The following is a 27215-nucleotide window of genomic DNA, read 5'->3' as shown; positions in this document are numbered from 1 at the left end:
ACAGCCATCCAGATCTCAAGCTGCAGCATGTGCCCAAGTTTTCTGTCAGTGTCTGAGGGCAGCAGTGAGCACAACTGTTGGAGGTGTGGCCAGGCAGAGAAACTGCTCAGCCTAATGGCAGAGCTCTCTGAGGAGGTGGGCAGGTTGAGGAGCATTAGGGAGTCTGAGAAGGAAATTGGTGGAAGTGTACTCTACCATCCTGGGATAGATGCATCAGCCAGTCATAACATAAGATACAAAGGATCCACCATCTTCTCGCCACCAGGTAGGTAGAAGGTGGTAATTTCAGAGATAAGGAAGCAGGCTTCTGCTTAAGGCAGCAGGCAAACTCCTTCCCTGCCTACCTCACTTTCTCAGGTTCCCTTATGCAATAGGTGTGAGGCCCTGGAACTTGAAGGATTCCCAAACAATGATGTCTATGATGGTTCGTCTGTGTTGGAGGGATCACCAAGGGCAGGTCAACCTACCCCCTTGCATCACAACAACCTACTTTAAGAAATAAAAGACAGGTTGTTGTCATTAGTGACTCCCTTCTGAGGAGAACAGAGGCATAATATACCAACTACACCCAACTCATAGTGAAGTCTACTGTCTCCTTAGGGCCTGGGTTAAAGATGTTACCAGAAAACTCCCTAGTGTGGTATGGCTCTCAGATTATCATCCTTTTTTTTTTTTTTTTTTTTTTTTTTTTTATGTAGGCAATGATGAAGCTGCAGTGAGATCAAAAGAAACAGCAAGAACAACCAAAAGAGACTGCAAGTCCTTGAGACAGTTGGTTAAAAGTTAGCAGCACAGGTAGTGTTTTCCTCTATGCTTCTAGTTGCAGGGAATGGTATTGGAAGAAACAGACAGACACAGCTTATCAATACATGGCTATGAGGCTGGTGTCTGGATTTTCTGATCACAGCATGGTCTACACAACACCAGACCTGCAGGATAAACCTTTCTCAAAGGGGGGAAAGGATTTTTGCTAAAGAGTTAGCAGGGCTGATTGGAAGAGCTTAAAACTAGTCTTGAAGAGTGTAAGGGATAAACTGAGGCTCACCAGTGATAAACTATGGGACAGCACATCAAAGTTTGAGGGATGCTATGCTAGGTGAGCTAGGTCAGTCTCCACAAGATGCTGGGTACGTTAGAGCACATTTGAAATGTTTCTATGCTAATGTACATAGCACAAAGAGTAAGCAAGAGGAGCTAGAAGCTTTGGCTCTGTTCCAGAGCTATAACATCATTAGCATAACCAAGACGTGGTGGAAAGAGTTCTGTGACTAGTGTGTTATGATGCACTCTTAAGGCTCTTCAGGAGGGATACGGGGGTGGCACTGTATGTAACAGAGGGACTCAGTTGTACAGAGCTTACAGTTGGCAATGACACACTTGAGAGCCTCTGGATAAGGATTAAGGGACAAGCAAATAAAGTGGATGTCATTGTGGGAGTCTACTATAAACCACCCAGCCAGGTTGACAATACTGATCAGTTATTCTATAAAGAATTAAGAGAGAACTCTAGATCAGCTACCCTTGTCCTTACGGGTAACTTCAACTTGCCAGACGTTAACTGAGAATACCACACAACTGATACAAACAGGTCCAGGAAATTCCTGTGGCACATTGATGGTAACTTCTCAGAACAGATACCAAGAAGCTGACTAGGATTGGTGGCCTGTGAACAGAGAGGGTCTTGGGTGAAGTGGTGGTTGGTGGCTATCTTGGCCACAGTGGCAATGAGGTAGTTGAGTTTCAAATCTTTGGTGATAAAACTTCCAGCAAAACTTTGACCCTGGATATGGAAAGAGCAGACTTCAGGCTGCTCAAGGAACTTATTAGTCAGGTCCCATGTGATTTTGCTTTAGAAGGTATTGGGGTCCATCCGTGCTGGTCACTTTTTAAGAGCAATCTCTTAAGACTGCAGGATCAGGCAATTCCAAAATGTCAGAAATCAAGCAAGTGGGACACAAGGCTAGCTTGGCTGAGCAGGGATCTTTTTCTAGAGCTTAGGCAGAAAAGGAAAGAGTGTGGACATTGGAAGCAAGGTCAGGTGACATGGGAGGACTACAGAAATGCTGTTTGCCATTGTAGGGAGAACATTTGTGCAGACAAAGCTCAACTAAAGTTGAACTTGGCCAGTGCTGTGGGGGAGAACAAAAAAGGGTTGTTTAAGTGTGTTAGCAAAAGGAGAACCAGAGATGACATTCGTCCATTACTTAGTAAGGTTGATGACCTCACAAATAGGGACATAGACAAAGCAGAGATGTTTAATGCCGTCTTTGTCTGTCTTTGACACCAATGATGGGCCCTGGGACTCCAGAACCCTGAGTTGGAGGACCGTGACTGCCGGAAACTCCCTGCAGACTCTGACCTATGCTGTGGGATTTGCTGCTCAAGCTAAACACACATAAGTCTATGGGGCCCAATGGGATTCATTACAGGGTACTAAAAGAAGTGGCTGATGTCATTGTGAGATCTCTCAATTAGTTTTTAATGGTCTTGGGAATCTGAAGAGGTCCCAGCTGACTGGAAGCTGACAAATGTCCCAGTTTTCAAGAAGGAAGACCCCAGAAATTGCAGGCTGGTCAGTTATGCTTCAGTGCCTGGTAAAATTACAAAGAAGATCATTCTGGGAGCTACTGAAAAACACTTAAAAGGCAACACAGTCACTGCTAATGGCTGATACAGGTTTGTGAGGGGAAAGTCCTGTTTAACTAACGTAATTTCCTTGTATGATGAGGTTATCCATCTGGTTGACTGAGGGCATCCAGTAGATGTGATCCTTTTTAATTTCAGCAAAGCTTTCCGTATTATTTCTCACAGTATTGTTCTGGACAAAACATCCAGCATACAGCTGGACAAAAGCATAACGTGATGAGTAAACAATTGGCTGACAGGTTAGGCTCAAAGGGTTATAGTAAATGGGGTTACATCACCTAAGGCTCAATTTTAGGTCCAGTTCTCTTTAATGTTTTCATAAATTTCTCAGATGCAAGACTTCAAGGTATACTAAGTAGGTTTGCAGATGGCACTAAACTGGGAGGAGTTGTTGATTCCTTTGAGGGTAGAGAGGTCTTGCAGAGAGATCTTGACTAATTAGAAGGCTGGGCAACAATATGAAGTTTAAGAAAAGCGAGTGCTGGATTCTGCACCTAGAATGGAGCAATCCCAGATATACATACAGTCTATGAGATGAGAGGATGAAGAGCAGCCCCACAGAAAGGGTGTTGAGGGTTCTGGTCAACAGTAAGTTGAATGTGAGTCAACAGTGTGCCCTGGCAGCCTAAAGGGCCAATTATACCTTGAGGTGCATGAAGCAGAGCATTGCTAGCCAGCTGAGGGAAGGGAAGCCCTGCTAAGTGCTGGTGTGGCCTCATCTCAAACACTATGTGTGGTTTTGGGTGCCTCAATATAAGAAAGGCATAAAACTATTAAAGAGTGTCCAAAGGAGAGCTACAAAGATGATGAAGGGTCTAGAAGTTCTAGAGCTCAAGAAGTGTTTGGACAACACTTGAAAATATGATTTGATTTTTAGGTAGTCCTGTGTGGAGCCAGAAGTTGAACTTGATGGTCTTGGTAGGTCCCTTCCAAATCAGGATATTCTGTGATTCTAGTACATGCTAAAATGTAATAAAAGCCTTACTTATCCTATGCCAGCATATTTAACGGTGCTGTGTATGAACTTGCTATACTGTAATGTAAATTGAGCTCTGTATTCTGTGAGCTCATAACCATTATATGCCTGTAGCATTTGTCATGGGGGACTGTAGGCTTATATTATTGAGTTGGAAAAATGGGGGGTCTCTATATAATACAGACTTTTTAAATAAATATGATGTTCAGTTTTAATTTACTTAATTATCATGGTGAGGTGATTCAGAAATAACTAGTTAATTTTGCAGAACATGAAGTTGTGGTCTGAGTGTTTGGGAATCTGCACTGAGACCTGTATTTGTTAAGGATCTGAAGAAAGAGAGCCACGAGGCAAGAACTTGATGCTAGTTTCTAAAGTTAGTCAAGACTAGAGGAGCAGAGTAGATGGGGAGAATGAGGGGAAACTAAATGTAATGTAGACAAGTCCTCTGAAAAGAATAAGTGTGTTCATAAATAGTCTCTGGTTTTAAAATAGGTGTAGTACTTCAGGAACAGTTATGCACAGTTATTGCTGTACATATTCAGGTAGTTTTGTAAGACTTTGGCCAGTGTTTCACAACAGATTCGTATATATATCAGTCTGTGTGGGAAATAAGACAAAAACTTAACACACAACTCACAATTATTTTTATTCATTAATGTCAAGATGAAGGCTTATTGGGTTCATTTAACTCTCTTCTGCTTGTATCATAACTTTAACCCAAGTTACCAAAGAACTTGACATACTTTACTTCTGCAATCTTTTTATCCCCTTTCTGTGGCACAATCTTAGCAGAGAAAGTAAAGAAGAAAAAATAAAAAGGACGAAGATGGTAAAATAAATTAAAATAAATAACAGAGAGCTGGATTTGTTACTTTTTGTGTTGTCCAAACAAATTATATTCAAGGGAAAGTGAAAGGCAAATGAATAGAAGTTGTTAAAATGTCATCTGTACTAAATATAGCTAAACTGTCACGAGTGTAGCTATATTTAGTGAGTGGGACTTCATAGACTAAAGAGCAGGACAGTTAAGCTGAAGTCGATCTCCCCTTTTAATGATCTTTCTTTCACGCAAAATCTCAAGCTCTGGCATTGTAAGTTAGAGCAGATAACATTATGAAAAGCAAATACCCCTTCCAGTTGTAGTTCTCCTCAACACAGCCTTGTTCACTTACCACTGCATGCCAGCATTGTCATAAAGTGTTTTGCTGTGACACTTGGATTGGATGAGAGCAAAGGTCCCACAATTCGTTCTTCAGGAGAAACAGGCGTAGTATTCATGGAGATACTGAAAATCTTTAACATTAATATATCTAATTTTTACCTCTTATTTTCCAGTAGCAAAGACAGGACCATTCAAAAGACAAATCACAGTTTTAAGGTCTTTATACACATACGATACTCAATTCATCTAACATCTGGTTCTGGCATTCAACACATCACCTTTTCAGTAAAGAGCAAATAGGAGTATTCATACGTCTTCAATGCTATTTTTTTTTCTTTCTTGGTTTTTTTTTTTTTGGGGGGGGGGGGGGGCAACATATTACATATCCTCTCCTACTGTTCAATTTAATAAAAACAAATTTTAGATTTGGCTAAGTACAACTGCCAGTTTTAGTAATTATAAGAATATATAATTATGAATAAAGAAAGTATTTACAACGTAGTTGTTCCATAGCTGGTGGTGAAATCAAGAAACATCCGAAGTTATTTGATTGTCGAAGTTTGTAGTTTCCTCATTTCTTAGTGAAGGATTTCTGTATCATGATTGTCAAAGGCATGAGGCAAATTATTTGAAGCAAGTTTTTATTGAGCTTAGTCTACTTTTGTCATTCTCTAGCATCACACACACACAGTCTGTGGATCATTATTAAATTAAATAATTCTAAATTGCATCTGAGAGATGACTGATATCCAGACCCAGGTAATTCTGAACTGTTCTGCCCTGTAGAGCTTACTGCATTTGCTAAGCAGCCCTAAAGAATCTATCAAAAAGGAAGCCTAGTGGATAATATCTAATATAACAGCTGGAAACAGAGCCCTGATCCAGGTAACCTTTTCAGCTATGATCAGTAATCTCTGTCTTGCAGGCTAGAAATAACATCTTGGGTGGTAAACTATTTTTTGTTGTATGTACACAATTACATAGATATATAATTATTTATAAGCAGAAGTATATTACAGACTTTGTGGATAATTAGAATGTTTCAGTGCCTCAGTCATGTTGGTTTTTTTTTTGTTTGTTTTCCTGAAAATCACATAGGGTAGAGAAGGAAGAAAAGCTTCAGAAGAGCCCTTTGGTTGGTGCATGGGCTTTGTACCTAGCATATTTGGCAATGTTTCAATCAAATTCAGGGTTTTCTCTTCAATTTAACAGTATATATATATATTCCTTCTCTTTCCCCTATCAATTAAATGATTCTTATTTGCCTGGCCTATTTTCTTGGAGTAAGGAAATAACCCTTTCTTTTCTTCAGGAAGTTGAGACTTCTATAAAATGAATATGTTCACCTACCAATTGTTGACTTATTTTAGTAGCTTTTATTTTAGTAGCTCCTGTCCAGGAATTCCCAAAATAAAAGCTACATCTGCCCAGTGGAGTAATCCCAATACCGCTAACAACCATGGTCTTTAGAGTCTCCTGAGAGGAGACAACTATAACGTAGGTATTTGCAGGTGTATGCTGCCTATTTCAGTTTTCTGAAAGCATGGCTTTTCTGGGAAGTTAACCATCTTGGCATTCAGATTAAGGGTCCAGCTGGACCTGGCCTGGCTGCCTCTTTGCATTCTTTGAACCATTTACTTGGCAACCAAAGGAGGTTGGCAGGAAGAAGCTGAGCTCGAAGCAACATATGCTTGCTACTATCCGTAAAAGTTGTTTGATATCAAGCTACTGTGATCTCTTTGCTCTTTGAACTCCCTGCTTCCTCTTCAGAACATTTTTGTAAGCACCCATTCTAAATGGTGTTCTGTGGCAGTGCATACTTTAACAAAGTAGTGCAGATGAGTGAGAATAGCTCTTTAGAGCAAAGCAGTTTTTTGGAGGACCTGATGTGATGTATCTCAGAGGGACTTGTTTCATGCTAAGTGTAGCCTGGTCCCATGGGTTTATTTACAACTGGAGTGCAGTAGGTACACTCATGAAATGCATTTTCTTGTTTGGTTTCATCCAATTCATGAACCATGAAACTTCTCTTTGATGCCTGCTGAATTGCAGTAAGTGGGGACAATGGGGAGTTTCTGCAAAGGGACACTCCTGCTCCTAGTCACAGTGTTAGTGTAGACACTTCTCATGCTGCTGTGAAAGTCGACCTCAGGTGTTATCCCAGACTGAGTGGGTAAGAGATCAAATTGTATCTTTCCTGGTTGAAAAAAAAAAAAGAGTTGAAAGATGGAGACATATCCTTACTACCCTCACTTTCTTTGTTGCTCTTTGTTCAGCTTCCCTTTCTTCAGTGATCTTCCTTGAATACATGCAGTAATTTGTGGTCTTGGTACCTAAATCTCTTCCTTTCTCATTCCTGCATGTTTAATGAATGGGAAGTACATATGATAGTGGTTGGGACCACAGTATCAGAACAGAGATGGACCCAGCATCTCCAAATAACTGAAGAGGTCCACTTACATTTAGAGATTAACACCAACTCCCCAGCAAATAACTGTTTATTAAGATCTAACTAAAATGTTTATACACTTGAGACATTTGTCTTTGCCAAGTGCTTTTGTTCCAAGTCCTTTTACCACTGACAAGAAGATGTATGTGAATCATGGTTTTGTGCTCCCAATTTAGCCCATGAAATTTGCTGAGAAATACGTCTCTAAGATGATGAAAATTCAGAAAAGGTCTGGATGTGGTTCTGGTAATGGCAACAGTATGGACCCATGTGGGTTTGAGTCTTACATCTAATGAGCATGCTCTTTCAGTGGTCCAGCTTGTCTAGATTTATTTTAATAACAACACATGTATCTTTCACTCTGTTGATATCTGTGTTTGCATTACTGGATGATGGCTACCTGTTCACAAATAGTTGCTTCACAGAGAGAAAGAGGTAGCATAGGGAGTCTAGTGGAAAACGTTTTCTGCTCAGAAGAGACGTTTTCATGCTAGGAAAGCAAAAACCCTCTATCTCCTATATTGGACTATCTAATTTCATTTAAATTATTGGTCTGTTTCTTTTGCCTGGGCAAATTTGGCAATAATAGCTATAAGAAGAATGGCACTTCCTTGTGCAGTCAAAAGTGTTGGAAGGACCTAGGCATCTCCTCTCATTATTTCAGAAGTACTACTGTTTGTGTCAGCCAATTTCAGTGAAAGTGCTACAGAAAAACTGTGATCTTCTGTGACATTCATCCATCTAATTAAAGCTTTTCTATTTTATTTTTCAGCTCAATAGGTTGTGAGACAAGACTTTTGTTTAACTTTGAATTTCCAACCAAGCTGTCTATCTCATAGTCCTTTGGTGACTGAATGGCATCCGAAGTAACAGAAAATCCTTTCTTGTCACAAAAGATTCTGTGCTGATTCTCACCATCTTTTCTGTATGTTTTTGTTGTTGATGATGAATTTTTTTTTTATTATTGATTTTTTGGATGTGCTAATGCTCATATTATGAAAGATTTGACAGTATTTATTTTGCTTTGTGCCAATGAAAAATCATTCTGCCTGCAACACTTCCATGTTGTTATGCAGAGGCCACAATTTGATGATTATTTTGCTTTTAGGCAGCTTTGTTTTCAACAATTATTTTATATAAAATGGAATGTCAGCCTGTGCTGAGGGATGAGTCCAGTTGCAGTAAACAGTTAAAAATCTGGTAGAAATTTTACTACTGTGGTAAATTGCTGTCACAGAACACCATGACTTGAAGATGAGATTATCCACTACATGAGTGGTCTCATACTGCCCATGGATATGAAACTAAGCACTGAGCTTAATGTCTGTTGTGCTGTCATGCTCTCAGCACTCCAACGTGGCTGTGAGGCAGCAACGGCAAATCTATGCCACACCAGAAGGCTCGATCAGTTCCAGATGTGCTATATTTGGCCTATCTGCAAGATGAAATGTCAGGGACAAGAGTTCCAACACTGAAGTCCTTACAAGTTATTAAAAGTTTGGTAGTAACAGCATGCTTGTAAAAGCCTGGCTATGGGAGCATGGTCATAGTCTCATTCATATGGCTGACATGACAAGTCACAAGTCTCTGATGAAGTAAGCCATCTGCTTCCTTTATACAATCACTGTAAATAAAGACTGTGTGAGTCTAATCTGAAGGGTTAATGGATTAACTCCCACAGTTGGGAAGCAGCAGCTTACAACAGAGTAAGGTGGAATCATGTCTCTCTTACTGCCGTAAATCATTCTGAAACAAGATGCTCACAGTTTAGGTGGGAACTTCAGGTTGTACAAAACAGAAGCACAAGATCCTGTATGGACAACGTCAGTTGTCCCATGTGTTCTCCTAAGCATGTCTTCAGTCATAGTCTGATTTTATTGTCATCCATCCACGTGAAGCAATGGTCAGGTACTGATAAAATCAATGAAACGTCTGTTAGACGCATTGAACACGTGTTCTTTTTGCTGTCTTTGGTGATAACTTCTTTCATGATACCCCAGCATCTACAAAAACATATTGTTAAGCTAAGTACATATGAGATTTATCAAAATTGTTACTCTCTGATGTTATCCAGTGTTTCTGGTGTAGGTGGTCTCTGACTTCATTCACCCTGTTTACCTTCATGTTTCCTTCCCTAAACCATACCCTTCAGAGTAAAGAAAGATCTTGAATGTTACGGAACTGACTTTTTATTGTGACTGAAAACAGTTGTTCAGATGTATTTCAAGACACTCTTCATGGTGTTTGCTGAATGAATAACAAAGATCTCAATAAGTGGCTCTTGAACTGAGCACTCAAGCCAAGAAAGATTGTCCTGAGTGGGTTGAGGCTTTCTTTGCCCACATTTGTTCCTCCACTATCTGTCTGGCAGATGTTCCTACAGCAAGAATAGGAAAAAATAGCAATATTCTGTTTCTGCTTAGGCTTGTGGGCCACGAGTAACCTGTGAGTGGTGATGTGGCATCCATTCTTCTTAAGTTACCCTCATCTATTTTCTGATAGTGATGGAACTGCTTGCCAACCCTTAAAACTTGAAGTTGTGTAGAGGGAAGGGAAGGGAAGGGAAGGGAAGGGAAGGGAAGGGAAGGGAAGGGAAGGGAAGGGAAGGGAAGGGAAGGGAAGGGAAGGGAAGGGAAGGGAAGGGAAGGGAAGGGAAGGGAAGGGAAGGGAAGGGAAGGGAAGGGAAGGGAAGGGAAGGGAAGGGAAGGGAAGGGAAGGGAAGGGAAGGGAAGGGAAGGGAAGGGAAGGGAAGGGAAGGGAGAAAGAAAATTTAAAACGAGAGAAGGATGAAAGAGAGGAAGAGAAAAAGAATAGATGGAAAAAATGTGATTTACTTTACAGTGGCTGTGGCTTGTTACACACATGTGCAGGCTGTCCTGCCTTCTGTCCTGATCAGAAAGTTGCTCTTGAGATTCTTGCTCTTAAAAATAAGTTACAGTTTTTTTTCTTGCAACAGAAAGAAAGTTGTGCAGAGTGAATGTTGAACTTTAATGGCTGCAACTCTTTTAAAAAGTCCAGTCATTCATTCCTGGGACATATGTGGAGTCCATGTGGACAAGGCAACTCAAAGGACCACAGTTAGACTGTAGTTCTGATGCACAGAAAATGCCTCCCCATCATGTCAAGAACACTCCTCAAGAAGCACTAGACGTACTGTCTAGTTGCAGGCTGAGTGCACTGGACCTGAATGAATAACCCATTTCTTTCTCAGAGCACATGCATTCTCGAGGCATGTACATTGACACACGAGGCAGAAGGGCCTTGATGGACTCTGGTAAAATGTTGGTTGGCAGAGGATTATTACTGCTACCATTGAGAAAACTGATCCAAGCTGCAACACTCCTGGCTTATGCCCAGCAACCTGAGCCCCCTAGAAGTAAACCGTGAAGTAGATGAATATACCACATGGACTGTGTGAATGCTGTATGTTGCGTAGGATTGCTGTGACCCATTGGGAAAGTGCCATTTTGGTGTTTAATAACCGTTGCAGAAATGGTTCAGGGATGTGCTGGGATTCTGAAGATCTTGGATTCAGGTGTGTTGCTGACCTATATGTGAGAGCAGGTTATTCTGGCTCCACTGAAGATGAAATGTGCTTTTGCAGGTTTCTTATTTCTAAGGGCCCTACTTCCTATGGAGACACAGTGTTGTTAAAATAGACTTCAGATTTATGTTATATGTGTATAAAATAACAGCAGAATTGAGGTGGTGAGCATCACTGCTATTTTAATCCATTTTGCTTACCCACGTCACATGCTGGCAGACTGCCTTGGAGTGGAAACTCCACTTTTTTCCTTCTTTAAGCCAGCAAAGTCCTGACTCAAAGGGCTTCACTCTCCTCTTTGCTTGCCTTTGAAGAGATGGATTAGCTGAAGTGTGAATGTCGTCTTTGTGGTTTATGAGGATGTTTCAGTGGATGATGAGTGGGTTGTCAAGGGAGATCTCTGGGTGGCCTGAGAAGATTTAATGGATGCTGGAAGGTTTGGGGGAGTTGTCTTAGCTCTCTTCAGTTTAATAAAATGCTTAATGTATCTGCAGCTGAATATCAGCAGCTGAAAATTAAAATAGAGATTTCCTATCAACTTTGTAGAATGTGTTCTTCCACAACTTTGTAGAAAACAACAAAATGTATATCAGCAAGGTCATTATGGTCTGTAGTTTTTAATCTACTTTGTGTCTTTGTTGTCTGCCTTCTGGTGTTCTGCTCTTTTAGTGTTATTTCTATGGGAAGATTTTTGCTCTCTTCTTAAGAAAATATCTAAAAATGTGTTTTGCCTTTTATTTCTTTGACATCCTTGAACAAATCGCTTAACTTGTTTTGTCTCAGTTTTCTTTGCTATAAAATGAGACGTGAGATTGCATTGCAGAGGTATAGGAAGGCTAAACTAATATTTGCTAAGCGTTTTGAGCCTTCCAGTTGAAGATGCCTTCACTTGGCTTTGAGTTATAGTATTTCTTCCTGAGATGCACTATTAGTGGTGCTTGTGGCATGAATAAACATAGTGAAATGTGCCAGAGGGCAGCCAGTTCAATCCGGAGTAATAAATAACGGATCCAATGAAAGCATCGAAGTTGTCTGCTTCACAGAAACCTGTAGGCTATTCCACCCTAACTTGATACTTTTTGTTCTGCTTCAAAAATACCTGAAAATATCTCAAAAGCAGCTTGCACTACAATCTCTGCTGTAGCTCCTTGCTCTTTGTCTCCTCCCTGCAGCCTGAAAGTGAGGGCCTCTAGCAAGGATCTAATATCAAAAGAAGGGTAATGCCACTACAGGGAGGGGAAAAATAATTACTAAATTTCCTGAATAGTAAACAGTTTGGGCTTGGTGTTTTTTTTTCTTCTTTCCTTTTTTTTTTTTTTTTTTTTTTTTTTAGGAGTAGTTTTGGCCCTCGCTGTGCTGGTGGATGTCTCTAGGGCGGTAAGCCTCTCTGCTGCTGCTGCAAGGCTCTTCCCCACCCCTACCCCACCCACCCCGTCCCGAAAATAGCCACCAATGGAGCAAACAGGTTGGGCTGGGGACGTGCCACGGGAGCTCCGCCGCGGTGGGGCGGGCGGGAGGGAGCTGCCCAAGCGCGGGGGGCTCCGCGCCCCGAGGCCGGGGGGCGCAGCGCGGCGCAGGGCGCCAGGGGGCAGCCGAGGGCGCGGAGGGGGCTCGGGGGCGGCGGGGAGGGGGAGAAATCGGGGTCTCCCCTCCCCTCTTCGCCCTTCTGTGGCTTTGCATGCGGGGCGAGGTGGGGCTCCGAGAGGCACGGAAGCTCTGCCAGGCTCACGCAAGCCCCCCGCTGGGCACTGAGGCTGGGTTGCGCCCCCCCGTCCCGGGGTCCTCCGTGGCCCCGGGGTGTTCGTCCAGCCCCGAGCGTTTCCCAGCCCTGCCAAACGCCCAAAGCCACCCGGAGGAGCCCCGGCACTCGAGTCGCCTTGTCCGCTCCCTCCCTGCCCCTCCTAGGACGATGCGCCGGAGGCCGCCCCGAGGTGTCGGCAGCCTGAAGGGAGCCTTCCTCCCCCTCCCGCAGCTTTCAGAGCAGAAATCGGGGCAAGCTCTGCCCCGCCGTCGGGGTGGGGAAACCCCCCGGGGGCTACGAGGTTCGACTCGTGGTTCAGGCCCCCTCGCTCTGGCTCACTCCCGGGGATTATTCCCCAGCACTTTCCCTAAAGCGAGTCGGAGGCCGGGGAGGATTTCGGTGGCCGAGCGGTTTGAGAGGGTGCGGGAGGGGACTGTGCAGGCGCGGTCACATCTGCTCGTCGAAGGTCATTCGCTACCCTAAGCACCAAAATAAGAGGCGAGACGAAGGCTGGCCCGAGCCGACATCTCCCTAACGCCACGAGAGAAGGAAAATCGTGCTGCGCTGCTCGGGAGACCTTTTATTATTTCATGTTCAAGAGAGGGCATTAAATAGGATCAGCAGGTCAAAATACACCTGATCCTGCTCATTTCCGCCACAGCACCACGCGTGTATCGGCCGCTAAAGAAGCACGTCTTCTCTTGTTGCGGGACGGGCTCTGCTCTCATCCGCGACCTTTTCCTCCTGGCTTTTCTCCTTCCCCGCCGACTAGCTAAAAACTGCGAATAAAACAGTTAGAAGCTGTGCCTTCCAAACAAAAGCAAAGACGCAGGTTTGGGAAAGCCACTTCTGCTCCCGGCCGCGTATCCCAGCCTTGGGGCGATGTTTTTAGTGATGCTAAACCTGGCGGGGCCCGGCGCCGTAGGTCTGCGAGCCCCGGTGGGGCGGTGGAGAGGGGCAGAAGCCAGGCGGAGAGCGGCTGCCCGGAGCCCCCGGGCCCTGCAGCCCCCCTGGGGCCACAGGTTGGCGGGTGGGCAGCGGCTGCACGCTGCGCTCTTGCAAGCGCTCTTGCTTTTCAAGCATCTCAGCGGGGAAAATCGCAGCAACTTCCCGACGAGCAAACCCAGTTTAGGGGAGAAAGAGGAAACAGAAAACGGTTAGGCAGGTGATCTGTTCCCAGCAACGAAGCCCCGAGCGCCTGACACCTTTCCGTGCGCGGTACAGCTCTAGCAGCCGCGGTCAGCTCCGCGGCCCCCTGCTGCTTTTCCCTCGGCAGAGCCCGGGGAAGCCTCACGGCTTCCAGCGGCTGCAGGAGCCGGAGCCGGAGCGGTGCCGAGGGCGCTGCGCATCGCTCCCGCAGCTCGCCCCAGCCGGGCGCTGCCCGCCCCCGGCTGCTCACCCCGGCTCGCCCCGGTCTCCGCTGCCACTCCTCCCGGCGTCCCGGGGGTCGGCCCCGCCGAGCCGCTTTTCCGCCTGCTTTCAGGCCACTGCGACGCCCAGACCGGCTTTTCGCAAGCGTTGCCGTGCCCGAAAAAACTTTTCTGAACAAGCGTTTGCCTCCCAACCACGGATATAATCTTTCTGGGCTTTCTTTGTAATGAGCTCCATTGAATCAATGCTGCAAAACTCTTTATCTTATAGTGCAATACGGAACGTGGCGTTGTACACATATGGTTTAGTTTTTTCCCTCTAATTCTTGCGAGCTAGGCAGTTTTGAGTTGGGAAAGGCGTATTTATAAGAATTTGACTCCTTCCACATTCTAAGGCTTGCAGTGGTGTAGGGTGTTTGGGGAGATCTGTCTGGGCAGAGGGATTAAACGAAATGTCGGGCAAAAGCACTGTTAAGAGAACTCTGAGGAAGCGCTTCCATCCTTAAGACGGAGTTAAAAATGCTTTGGAAAACCGCGGTTGCTCTCGCGGAAAACAGGCGAAGCGCCGAGCGATCGATTGCCATAGCAAAGAGATCGAAAATTAGAGCTAAGGTCCCGTGTGACACAAACAAACAAATAAGCAAACAAACAAACAAAAACAGTAAAAAATAGATGAATAGCAATGAAAGGAAAATAAAGAGAGAGAGAAGGGACGCGTAAAGCTGCTGGTAACAGAGGGTGAGTGCGATGCCGGGGGGGAGCTCCGGGGCGCGCAGCAGGCGGGGGCTGCTTAACAGGGGGCGGGCAGGGGGCAGGCAGCGCCGCGGGGCGGGGGGCAAGGTGCCAGGCAGCCCCCCCGCCGCCGCCGCCCTCAGGTGCCAGCGCCCGCGGGTTGCTCCCCGCCCGGGGAGCAGGGTCTGGGGGCAGCCGGCCCCAGGCGGTGCCGCCGGGACCCCGCTAGGCTCCCCCCACGCTGCTCTCGCAGGAGCCTGGAGCCCGCAGCGGGGGCTCGCCCGCCTCTCGGCCCCGCGTGTGTGTGTGCGTGGGAGCGTCCTCCGTGTGTGCGTGTGTGCCGTGGGCTGCTCTGTCCGTGCGCGGTTGCTGCTTGAAGGCATCCCGGCAGCACTGTCCCCGGTGTCCCCACGAGCCGCTGGCCGGGCAGAGGGGTGAGTATGGTGGCCCCGGGCTGTCACCCCTCTTTGCGCTGTGTCTGAGCCGCCAGCCTCTCAGCATCAGTTTACTCCGCGTCCTCCTTCTTGCTCTGAACTTGCCAGGAAAGCGTTGGTGCGGTTTTACCCTGTGCGAGACAGTGGTTGCAAACGCGATATATATTTCCATCCAAATAAATAAATCCGAGTAAGTTCCGCTCTCTGAATTGTGCCAGCCCTTTCCAGGCTGAGCTCAAGCTCATTTTCTCACTTGCTAAGTCTGTCTGTCCCCCTGCCTGCCGGTCTATCCGCCTGTCTGTCTGTCTGTCTACCTATGGGGTTGAACTTCTCGGGAGAGGCAGCCTAGATTGAATCAGTGAGTGTTCAGGTATACATCCATTCTTTTACCAGTTTGTTTTGGTGTCCCTCTCCCTCCCTCCCTCCACCCCCAATTCGTTCGTATTTGAGTTATTCTTGAACGGCTAAGGCCCCCAAACCAAAACCCAATCACAGCAGTCAAAAGTCAGAGGGCCTCCATAAAGGAAATGTATTTGTATTTGTATTTGTATACATGGGCATCGACCTGTTAAAAGCTCCCGAGCCGTGTCAATGTGTAAACGAGAAATGTCAGCTCCTGGATGGTGTGAAAGGATGTAACATTCGTCTTCCTGTAGGCGCATTTGGAATAGGCTACCAGTTTGATGTTGCTTTTTCTCCGGGAATAAACACAGTCTGGTTTCCGAAATAGTTACGGTTTTTTCCACCGGCATTTCCCCCGTTTCCGTGATGTAGCCGCCGTTGCGAGCGGGACGTGAGCGATTTCACAACCGTGTATTGGAAGGCGAGTTAATACAACCACCCCAGTTCTGTTTCTAGACAGACGTGTTTTGGGAAATGGCAATACCCTGAAGAGAAATCGCTCCACGAAAGGAAGAGCCGCTCGGCGTTTAGCCCTGAAACTGCGGCTGGGCTCAGCTCTGCTGCCGCGGACATTCCCATCCCCAAAAGCTCGGGAGCTTTTACTCGTGATGGAGCTGAAGGTTCGTGCTCCATCCCAGCGAGTGCGGGAAGGCTGGGGGAGCGAGGCTGCCGCTCTCGTGGGAAGGGGAAGCGTGTGCCGAGTTGTTTTCCAGTCCGGGGTTAAAACGAAAAGAAGGCCTTTTGAAGCGTGGCTTATTGGGACGCGCCGTGCGAACCTGGAAACCGAGCGGTGAAACCTAAAGAGGGGACAGGGAGCCGTGAAATCTTTGCAGCAGCAAGGAGGATTAATCCCGTAACAGCGCGGCTGGACCGCGTCCTCCCGGGACGTGCGCTTAAAAAAAAAATAAAAATAAATTAAAAAAAAAAAAAGGAAAAACAAAAAAAAAGAAAGAAAAAGAAAAAAAAAAAAAACACAAAACCGCGGAAACCAGAGGAGCTAAAGCAGTAAAATAAAAGCGGGTGGTGCCAGAGTGGCATCGCGCAGGCCGGCCCGCATGGCTGGAGCCAAGGGCGGTGGAGAGCAGCGGCCACGCGAGGACAGGGAGGGGAGACCCGCCGTGTCCCCGCGGTCCCCCGGGCAGCAGCGCAGCCTCCAGGCCTCTGCAGCCGCCGCCGCGGGCTTGCCTTTCTCGGGCTCGGCGTTTCCAGCCCCCGGCCTCGGCACCCGACGGTTTAAGGGACGCTGGGGGAAGGATTAGTGGGGTAGAAAAGTGTCGTGGATCTTCTCATTGGAAATGAGCTAATGGGATGGCACTGGAGGCCACCGAGCCCCTGAAGAGGCCACCGCGGCTGGCAGGAGGAGAGCGTGGTTTGCTCATCCTCCCTTTTCTCCCGTGTTCAGACCACTTATCCCGAGGGTCCCGGGGCAGACAAATCCCTCGTAATGAAGGGAACAGAAGTCCCTGCGCTGCACCCAGTCTCCATCCTCTGCATCCCCTGTCGGGCCGACGACGTCTGCTGGTGAAATCCTCCCTTGTGCTCCTTTCCTACAAGTTATTGGGTTACACTCGGCTGTTGTGTTATATGGGGCATGTGCAGGGTTTTTAGAAGCCTCTATAAAAGAATAAAGACTCAGTCGCAGCCCGAGCCTGAAACTCGTTTCCCTACACGTTATAACACAGTCCGCAGACGCCGTTTGGTAGCGAAGGGATTGGGGCGAGCAGAAAGACGAGTCTTGTATTATTTCTATTTGATCGAAAGAAGAAAGCCGTGTAAGGTGTTTCCTGTCTACTTGAGATTTTGTATGGCCCTTTAGGCAGGTTATTTCTTTGGAAAACAGCCACGGAGCCCATTGTCTTTATCTGATGCTTGAAAGATTGGGGAGGAGAGGAAGGAGAAAAATCATTGTTAAAAACACTTTGAAGTTGTGCAACTGTTGCTGCTCCAATTTTTTTCTCCAGTCTCCAGATGCACCAGAAATCTCTACTTTGATCTCACAAAGCAGCAATTTATATTTTTTAATTTTTTAAAAAATGGTTGGGTAGCTCGGCGCGTAATGGCAAACATGCAGGGAATGAGGTCATTGGGCAGCGCTGGGGAGGGGGCGGGGAGGCAGATAGTAAATGCCGAGAGCGCAGGAATGAGGAGGCAGGGAAGGAAGGGGGCTTGCTCTCCAAACGAGCCTGGCTGCGGGAACATCTGCTCAGGGCTAAGTTTTACATCCACGCTTGTTCACAAGGGAGAAGTCTCTGCCAGTGCACATGGGTCTGGCTGGAGCGTGCGAGGGATGTTCCCTTCGCGATGCCTCGGCGAGGGGCGCGCACGTCGAGCTGCCAGGCCGGCAGCTCTTGGCAGCATGACCTGGGGACAGCACGGGAACGGGGGTGATAAGGCGAGGCCCAGCACCCGAGGCGGCAGAGGGGACCAGCCCCTCTCCTTCAGAGCACCTGGGGGTGCCCCTTGCTGTCGCTGGTGCGTGCCCGCCTCTGTGAGCCCTCCCCAGCAGCGGTCGCCCCAGACAAAATCTTGAGCATCACATCTCTGGCAACCTCCTCGTCCAGGGACAGTGCTAAGCGCTCCCGGACAGCAGCAGGAGACTCTCAATTGCCTCTTCGGGAGGGCCTGGGGGCTCCTCGGGCCGCCCCCTCCCTGCCCCGGGGCTTGGCTCCGGGCAGGGACCGACCCGTGCGGAGCTTGGCTGCGGGCGTTTATTTGGCTAAGGGAGATCAAATGCGAGGAAGAAGCGGGGACGGACCCCAGAGACGCTGGTCCAGCCACTCTGCCATCTCAAAAACAGCACCGGCCCCCCGGGCCGACTCTCCGGTGGTTCAGTGCCAGCGCTGCTCGTCTTGAACCCTGCCAGTATACGGGTGATTTTCCCCCTGAGCGGTCTCTGCCCTTGGTTTGCCTTTCCATCCCGGAGGTGTCGTCTCGGGTCAGCCCCGCTTTCCCTGCAGCCCCCTCATCGTGCCCCTGCGGGGCTGTTTCCCGAGGCTGCTCCCCGCCTGCCCGCTCGGGATGTGCGCAAGATGCTCCGTCCTAGACCCTAGCAGCCCCCGCCAGCTGCCTGGACTGATGGGAGCCGCTGGCACCACGAAAACCTCTCTGCCATCCTGCGGCCGTGCGCGGTCCCGTGACACGGGGAGCCAGGGGCACGGGTGTCCCCCCCCGCAGCCTCGGTGGGGAGCTACGAGCGAAGAAATCCTTGGTCTACAGGGGGAGAAGGCATCCCGGTACCGCTAGAGGTGGCCCTCCTCTGGGAAATGGGAGGTGCGACAGCGCTGACCAGCGGGTGAAGTGGCGAGGGAGGCTGGGGGGATCTGTCGGGACCGTACAAAACGATGTGTTTGTTTAAAGGGAGAAGTGGGGCAGGGAGTGGGGGGATAAAGTAGGGGGTGGGGGTATAGCGACAGAAACGAGATGCTGACACTGAGGAGTCGTAGGGAGACATCAACAATTGGTGCCTATAGACCACATCAAAGGACTGCAGAGCAACAATAAAATGCCTTGAAATACTTCTTAATGCAATGTTTGCATTGGGCAAGTCCACAAATGACGCCGGTTTTGCCATCACAGGGGAAAGAAAGCAGCAGATGAGGAGGTTTAGCCAACATTCCTCTGAAACCCGGCTTTAGAGAGAAAAGAGGAGAAGGGAGAGGGAGAGAGAGAGACTTTTATAATCCTGAAAGGCAAGAAGAGAAACCACATCAACGGACAGCGAGCAAATGCAGCAGGGCAGCATTATCAAGACACAGGGGGATCTTAGCAAATAGTCTGATCTGCAACAACACATCTGTAAAGAAGAAAACTTCAATTCCTTGTTATTACGGGGACATCTTTGACTCGGGCTGTCACTCGGCCCTGCTGTTTTAAAAGACGAAGCCACGCTTGTCCCCCCCTTGCGCATTTCCCCCCGGGGGAGCTGCGGGTACCCAGGGCCTGGGGCTCGTCCCAGCCCCTGGAGAGCTTTTCTCTGGCGGGGCGGCCCACGGTGCAGGGGGGGAGCGGGGGGCAAATGTGTGTGCTGGCGAGGGAAAGCCTCCCGGTTCCGGTCAGCCCCTGCCAAAGAAGCAGTCACACTCAGACGAGCGTTTAATTGCTATTGTGTTTTTTTTTGTTTTCCGAAGGCAGGGCTCCTATTCCCCGAGCGCGGCTGCAGTGTGGCACAGGCTGGCTTTGGCTGGTTGCTGTACGGCAGCTCCAGCCGCGCCGATCCCGGCTCACCGAAGCCCAAAGTCGGCGGCAGCACCTCTTGCCCGCCTGCCATCCCCGCACGAAGGATGCGGGAGGCTGAACGTCCTCCTGCACGGACAGCGGGGCCGAGCTCCGCAGCCAGGTCTCCCTCGCTGGGCTCTCCCCCTCCCCTGTCGCCCCCCCCCCCCCCCTTTAAAATCTCTGGGCCCTTTCTGTCCCACCCAAATCTCCCACCCAGCCCTCAGCCAGCGCTTGAGTTCCCCAGCCAGCCCCCCCGCTGCTGAAGCCAACCTCTCACGGATCCCCCCGACGGCTGCGCCCACCTGAGGCAGCCTCGGGAAGCGCTCCGGGGCTGCCCCCCCCCCCCCCCCCGCTGCCCGGGGAGGGCTTCGCTCTCCCAGCCGCAGGGGTCTCAGCATTTGGCCCCGGTGGTCAGCAGCTGGCTGCTGCCTCCCGCCCGCAAAACCTTGCTTGCCGAGCGCCCGAAGGGCTGCACCGCGGGCAGGGGGGCGTCCCTCTGCAGGCTGGGGTCCGTACCCCCCATCTCACCCCTGCTGCCCCTGCTCCGGTGCTGCCACACGTCCCTGGTGACTCCGTGCCCTGCCAGCGGGGACGCGCAGGGAGCGTGCACGGGGGCAGGGAGAGGCCCTGAAGCGGGGAATGTCCTCCGGGACCGGCCGCACACGCTCCGGGGTCTCGGGGTCGCAGTTTTGCGGTGATGCCTCCTCCTCCGGGAGACGGAGGAGAAGATAAATCCTCCCGATACGGTGATAGAAAGTGACCCAAGGGAAAAACAACCAGCACCGAGCGGGATTCCCCGTTTGCTGAGAGCCCCCGGCAGCGGCCGTGCTGCCGCGGGGAGGAAAGGTTCGCTCTCCTTTCGTTTCAAAGGTTTCGATCTTCGAATCGGGGGAACAAAAGTTAAAATAATAATAGATAAAAATCTCCCTATTAGGCGGGCAAGCCACACTGCAAACGGCAGAAGCAGACCGCCCCGGGATAATCCAGGGTTTCGTCCCGGATAGTCCAGTCCCCGGCAGCTTTTTGGTGACTGGAAACTAATAAAAAAGGCAATCACAGCTCGAGTAATAATAATAAACCTGAGTAAATTCCGGGCGCGGAGCGAGGTTTGCGGTGCAGGAGGGGAGCCCGGGCTGGGGCCCGGCGCGGCGGTGATGGGCACCTCGGACTTTCCTTTCCCTCCCGCCCCGTCCCGGCCGGCCCCGACGGACCACGGCCGGCCCGTGAGGATCGGAGCTGGGATTTTGGCATGCCTGGTTTACACAGCGGCCGCATTTCACGTGGAAAAGGACGGAAAGAAGCGGGGTCTGAATATCTAGGGTTGTGCCGCATACGTTGCCCGAAGCAAAGGCCGGGGACCGCTCTCCTGTTTTTGCGGCCGTGCCTAGCGCTGATAGCACGGCGCGGAAAATGCCTACTTTCGACAGCAGAGTGATCACATCCTTCAGCCCCCCCGCTCTTTTGAATAGCCCCATTAAAGTCTGTCTAGTTTTAGGATCGGCGCTAAACGGGATTGTTTACAGTATAACACACCATGTCTGAGGTAGGGGAGCGCACAGACCTCTCTTGGTTCAAAGAGCTGTGCCTTGAAGAAAAAACATAATCCCCTTATATTTATTTTTTTGACTGAACACACATTGAAATGCTCTGCGCAGCTCGGCTTTCTTCCCTGGAAAAGGGGACTTCGGATCCCGTCTCGGTAACAAGGGGCCGGTTGTCCGCCTACGGTGCCCCATACGAGAGCCATTGTGTGCGAGACCCGCAGCGTTTCCTGGGGTCGCCGTCTGTTCGGCGTGTGCTAGGTGTGGGGACAGGGGGGGAAGGCGGCTGCCAGGTGAGGGGAAAGCTCGCTTGGTCCGTCCCCTTGCAGCTGGGGTGGCTGCGAGGTGCTGGTGGACCCCACGCGTGGGAGAAGCACCGCATCTCCCTACCTACCACAGCGAGTCCCCTGTGCCTGTGGGTTTGGGAGACGAGGTGTGCATGGCGCTGGGGGGAAAAAAATAATAGTAAAAATAAAAATGAAAAAAAAAAATCCAGCCAAAATTGTAATAGCGGCAATAACCTGTAGCTCTTCAGCGCACCGCCGTGTAAAATGCTGTTCGCTGTCGGCGTGGGTTTTCCCCTTTTTCTTTCCCTCTGCCACGGCGGTAAAGCAGAGCTCGGCCGGGAGCAACTACCTCGGGACAGAAACTTCCTCGCCGGCTGCGCTTGGGCAGCCCCGGCCCCATTCCCCCGACGGGACCGTGCTCAGCGGCGTAGCCGTGCTAAGCCCCCCGGCCCCTGGGAGATGCTCGCCTCTTGGCCCGCAGCCTTCGCGGGGGCCGCTCCAGCGGAAAATCTCCGGTGGCCTGGGGTCGGCTCGCGTGTCCTGGCTCTGATGGTAAATCTGGCTAAAGCTCCTAGGTCAGGATCTTGTCCAGATACAGCTCCGCTGCCGCTTTTTCCTCTGCTTTTTTCCAAGGTTCCCTTACCCTCTAGGCTTTCTCCTCCAAATCCCCGCCAGGGCGGTTTATTTCTTGGGGAAAAAAATGTATATAAAAAAGAAAAAATAAAATAAAAAGAAAGAAAGGAAGAAAAACGACCGAACAAACACCGAAGACCGTTCTGAGATCTTTTTTAGTCCCTTCCCGCCCTGAGTACACCTGCAAATGGGGGGCAGGGGCAAGGAATGGGAGGCCACCAGGAAACCTCGGAGACCCACTGCGGATGGGGTCGGGGGGCCAGGGGGGAGAGCAGAGAGGCCGCGGAGCCCAGCCTCCCCTTCCCCTCTGCGCCGGGCCTTCCTCACCCCGCCGTGCCAGCCCTCCTCGGGGGGAGAGATAAAAGTGTCAGGAAGGTAACGAGGTGGGTGGCGAGCTCGGAGGGGCCGGGAGCTGCGCCGCAGCCTTCCCGGGGAGGGGAGACCCCCGCTCCCCCCCGGGCTTGCTGCCCCCGGCCCTGCCCTTGGCCTCTCGCCACCCGAGAGCAGCGGCCACGGGAATTCACCTGCCAAGGGAGACCTCAGCACGGGGCAGGTAGAAAATCTTCAGAGGAAAGAGTAGGAGGGTGGGGGGATTAAAACATAAGGGGCAGCGGGAGCAGCAGCAGCCACCCCCGGGTCGCCTGTGGGGTGGGAGCGGGGTGTCCCAGGAGGGTGCGCCCCGAGGCTGTGCCGAGGACTGCAGAGCTCCGGGAGCGAGGAGCAGGGGAAGCGAATGGGGATTTTTTTTGTTCGAGCAGCAATAGCTGAAAGCCGTGGACACTCCGAAACCCCGAAAGCCGAACGAAGAGGGCTTGTAGACAGAAAAAAAAAAAAATGAAGAAAGAAAAAAATATCAGGAGCCTCACTTATCGATCTGGGTTGTTCTGAAGTTTAGGGTGGTAAATACAAAAATGCACGGCTCTTAACCCTGCCTTCGCTGTTCAAAGTTAGTAGCTAGCAAGTCAGAGAGCTCCCTACCCGGGACCTTCGCCTTTGTGAGGGGAACCTGCTTTGTTTGAATTATTCATCGTAATTGCCTATTTCCAAACAGCTCCACGGGGAGGCTCCGAAATGCAGTCAGGTCTGCAATCAGCTCCCGCGAAGAAGCGACGCCTGGAGCTGGAGGAACTCCGGGGCCACTTTGAGCTCCCCATTCCCGTCCCCTCCCGGAGCACGGTGGCTGGGTTGGGGTGCGGGGCAGGCCCAGGGACACGGGGCATTTTGCTGCCTGACGCCCAGGAAAGCTGGCGATGCGCTTCTGCTCTGCCTGCTCTCCTCCTGCCGCCCGGAAAGCAGGAGAGCCAGAAATAATGCTAACGTGCCTTGGGCTGTGGTGCCCAAACAAGAGAGGGAGAAGTCCTGGTAAAATGGAGGGAAAGTAGTGGCTGTTTTTTACAACCCAAGTGTATAATCGGATTTTTTTTTTCTCTCCTGATAGAAAGCAGATAAATTTATGAAGGGAGAGCTAAGAGAATAATTACAGGGTGAAGGTAGTTAAATTTTATTTCGAGTCCCAAAGGCAAAACCTGACATTTTATTGCAAACATCTGGAAGGCTTAAGAGACTGGCATGGTGTTTGTTTAAACACTAATAGAGATTTTTATTCTGTAAAACACAAACAAAGCCCATTTAAAAACACTCGAGACTGTAAATATTTTGCGGTGGTTCAATTCTCCAAGCCTGAGAAAACCGGGGAAACGGGAGGGGAGGGGAACGAATCGACGGCGTAATGGGGGTATAATTATGAATTAGTTAATAATACGCAACAATACCGTTTGTGTAGACCATAAAAATAAATTGCAGGCGCATTTTTTTTTTTTCGCAGTCGCAGTAAATGACCCCGCGCAGCCCGGGAACATCACCTCGCTCGCGTTTCCAGGCGGCCACTCTGTTCGCCTTAAACTCGCCTCTTACGAGAGAGCCAGCCCCGAAATCCTCCGGTCCGTTTTAAAAGAACGATCGGCGTTGCGTTAAAGTCCAGTAAATCACTCGCTCGCGTTATCAGACAGCATTCAGCCCGCACCCGCTGACTAGTTTTAACATTGTTTTCAATTACTAACTTAAAAAAAAAAAAAAAAAAAAATCCCCTAGATCTGGCTAAAGGACCTTCGATAACGTTTCCCTTGTTGTGCGGCAGGGCTTGAAACTGGCTCCGCTCAGGCTCTGCGAGCAGAACATCTGGACAGCACTCCCACCCCGCAGCCGGCTCCCCTTATTTCTCTCTTTTGCAAATATTTCCATACATAAACAAATATTTTCAGGCTCGCTCGGCGACAACCGGGAAGCAGGAGTGAATGATTTCTTTATAAACCCCAGGGCCTGGCCCTGCGACCCTTGCTCCCGCCACTTTATTCCAGGGAGCAGTTTCCTGGATTTAATGGGAGCTACCCCTGCGAGTGCGGGTCTGGAAGAAAGGCCAGGCAAAGGGGGTGCTTTCTTCTCCAGGGGTCAGAGCGGGATCTGAGCGTCGCGGCTGAGCCCGGGACGGCTCCAGGCCGACCCCAGATTTCCAGCGGGGGGTCACGGGCAGAAATCTCCTGCGAGGGGGCAGCCCCGTCCCTTCCCCGAGCGCATCTCGTCGCTGCCCTTCGCCCCGCTGGCACCGGCAGCGGGCGGGCGAGCGAGCCCTCGGGCTGCGGCGGGGAGGGAGAGGCTCGCCCCCGGCCGCCGCTGCCGGGACCGTGGGGAGCTGCCCTCCAGCCCCCGGCAAAGGGATCTGCTCCCTGGGGCCTGGCCGGTCAGGGGGCGTGTTGGCACGGGAGCTCGGTCGCGTTTCTGCTGCGAAATCTCCATCCGTCCCTCCGTCCCGGCTGGGCGGACAGACGGACGGACGGCAGCGCCCGGCGGTAAGAGATGCGAAAAGGGCTCGGGGCTGCTTTAAACCGGCGACCCGTAAAACCACACTTAAACCCGGGAAAATTGTCTTTCTGAGCTCATACATCAGCCCCCGAATTTCGTTTAAATCGCCCTGCCTTTCCAACACCATTTCCTCTCGCTAAAACGCTATAAATAATCCTCTGTTTTCTTGGGCTCCCTTTCTAAATTCTCCCTCCAGCCTCTATAAAAGCCTCCCTCGCCGCCTGTCTCCCAGGCGGGTGTTTCCGAGGCTTTCGGAAATAGAGAAACGGGTTTTTGTTTGGGAGGCACTCCATCGCCGTGGGACACGCAGCCGAGGGACCGGGGCGAAAGCCGTGCGCCTTTCCCCGTCTCCCCGCTCCTCGGCCGGTCCCGGAGCCCGCTTTAAAACGCGGGCTCCTTCCAAGTGCCTTTCTCTTTTCTTCCCCTCTCCCCCGGCTCCCCGGGCTCCCCTCGGCCCTGCTGGGGGGCACCCCCGTGCCGGGGGGGCGCCGTGCCCTGCGCCGAGCCCTCTGCGAGCGACCTGTCAAAGGCGATGCTCCGGAGGGGAGGGGAAAGGAGCGGCGGGGGTGGGGGGGAAGGGGGGAGTGTTGGGCGGGTGATGGGGACGCACAAAACCTGCTCCTCGGCCTAGATAACGACGCTCAGCTTTCTCGGGATTTCCCGAAGAAATCACTCCTTTCTCGCCCCAAAATCTCTCGCCCCGGCAGGCTGGGGCCGTGCCTGCGCCACCCCGCGCTTTAGGCCGGGAGGGACGTCCGAGCGGCTCTGCAGCACCCCACAAACACAGTGGGGAGGCTGGGGTAAACGAACTGATCCCCCACATGCCCCCTTCCCTCCTGTCCCTCCTCTATGCCCCTGCGCCTCCGGGGAGCATTTGGGAGCCACCGACCCGAAATAATCTCTTCCTCAGTCTGCCGTGCGCTCTCTCCCGCTTTTCCAGAGTCGCTCGATCCATACTAATTCCGCCCCTTGCTATATCATTATTTATTGTTCATTTTGAACCTCTCTCTACTCGATCCTTGGGATCGATTTAACTCCCGGCGGCTTTCCCCGCTACGTTTTCCCTGGACGGTATTTTGCTTGGCTTCACGTATTTTTCGGTGGTCCGATCGCGGTGCTTCCTTCCCCTTTCCAAATGGAGCCCCGGTTTTCCTTTTCACTGCGATCCCCCAGCGCCCCGCACGACCCAGGGGTGTGTGAGCAGCCCGAAGGGTTTGGGGGCAGAGCGAACAGAGGGAGCCGAAATGAAATGTTGGATACCATCCAGGCAGCCGCCCGGGATCTGTACCTAGAGGATTTGTTCTCTCTGGAGCTGAAGTGGCGAAAAGAAACGGAGAAATAAATAAATAAATAAATAAATAAATAAATAAATAAATAAATAAAAGACCACGACCCCTCCTTCCAAAGGCTCCCCGTGCCGGTGGTGCCGGGTCTGGGTGTCTGCCCCCCCGCAGCCCGGCCAAGCACCGTGCTGAAGTTTCGCTTCAACACACGCAAAAGTCTCCGCTGCTGGGCCAAACACCGGCAAGCTCTCGGAAAACACAGCACGAATGACGCTTTAAAAACACCCCCAGGTTTTCAAGCCCCTTTCGAGTACTTTTTGTTTGTTTGTTTGTTTTTATATACGTATATAATATGAGGGGGGTTGGTTACCAGAAGCCCCTAGGAAACGTGGGTGCGGCGGAGAGAAGCGCCGGAGCTGTTCCCTCGCTGCGTTTAGGGCTATGTGCTTCCTAACAGCTCCCCGCTCTTCAAAGAGTTAATTCTCCCGGCCGGTGCTCCAGGACTCAGATGGCCAAAATTCCTAGCCCCGAAGCCCGAGTCTCCCTCCCTTCCCCATTGGGTTGCAGCTTTTGGGTTTCTCCCGATCTCTCCCTCCGATTGGCCGGGGACATTTTTTTTTATTTTTTTTTTCTTGACAGGCGCACGCAGCCTGCCCAACTCTCGGAGGAAAAAAAAAAAAAAAAAAAAAGAAAGAAAAAAAAACACAGAAGTTTGGATCAATCAGAGAGAGACAGAAGGAAAGGGGAGAAGGAAAAAAAAAAAAAAAAAAAAAAAAAAGATGAAATCCAGCCTGCAGCCCCTCTGAGCAAGTGCTGGGGACCTGGGCTGTGCACACCCTCCCGGCTCTGCCTACGGAGTATCTGCAGCCTCATGTAGTTCCTTCAGGAGACTGAGGGCTGGTTCTTCTTGGGGGTGCAGCTGGGGAGGGGTGGGGGGA

General features: G+C 50.3%; 1 protein-coding gene across 1 annotated transcript in view; it reads left to right on the top strand.

Annotated features, from left to right (window-relative positions):
- Positions 1-8063, top strand: part of WARS2 (tryptophanyl tRNA synthetase 2, mitochondrial) — a 50696-nt gene extending 42633 nt beyond the window's left edge. Inside the window, exon 7 of the transcript XR_014619344.1 lies at positions 8009-8063. The gene's annotated coding sequence lies outside the window, so the exon portion shown is untranslated. The remainder of the gene's footprint in view (positions 1-8008) is intronic.
- Positions 8064-27215: the final 19152 nt, after the last annotated feature.

The sequence above is a fragment of the Netta rufina genome (assembly GCF_964035555.1).
Source record: "Netta rufina genome assembly, chromosome: 1".
In the NCBI taxonomy this organism is placed as follows: domain Eukaryota; kingdom Metazoa; phylum Chordata; class Aves; order Anseriformes; family Anatidae; genus Netta; species Netta rufina.
Note: the sequence above shows the minus strand (reverse complement) of the source record. Positions and strands in the feature narration are given on the sequence as shown.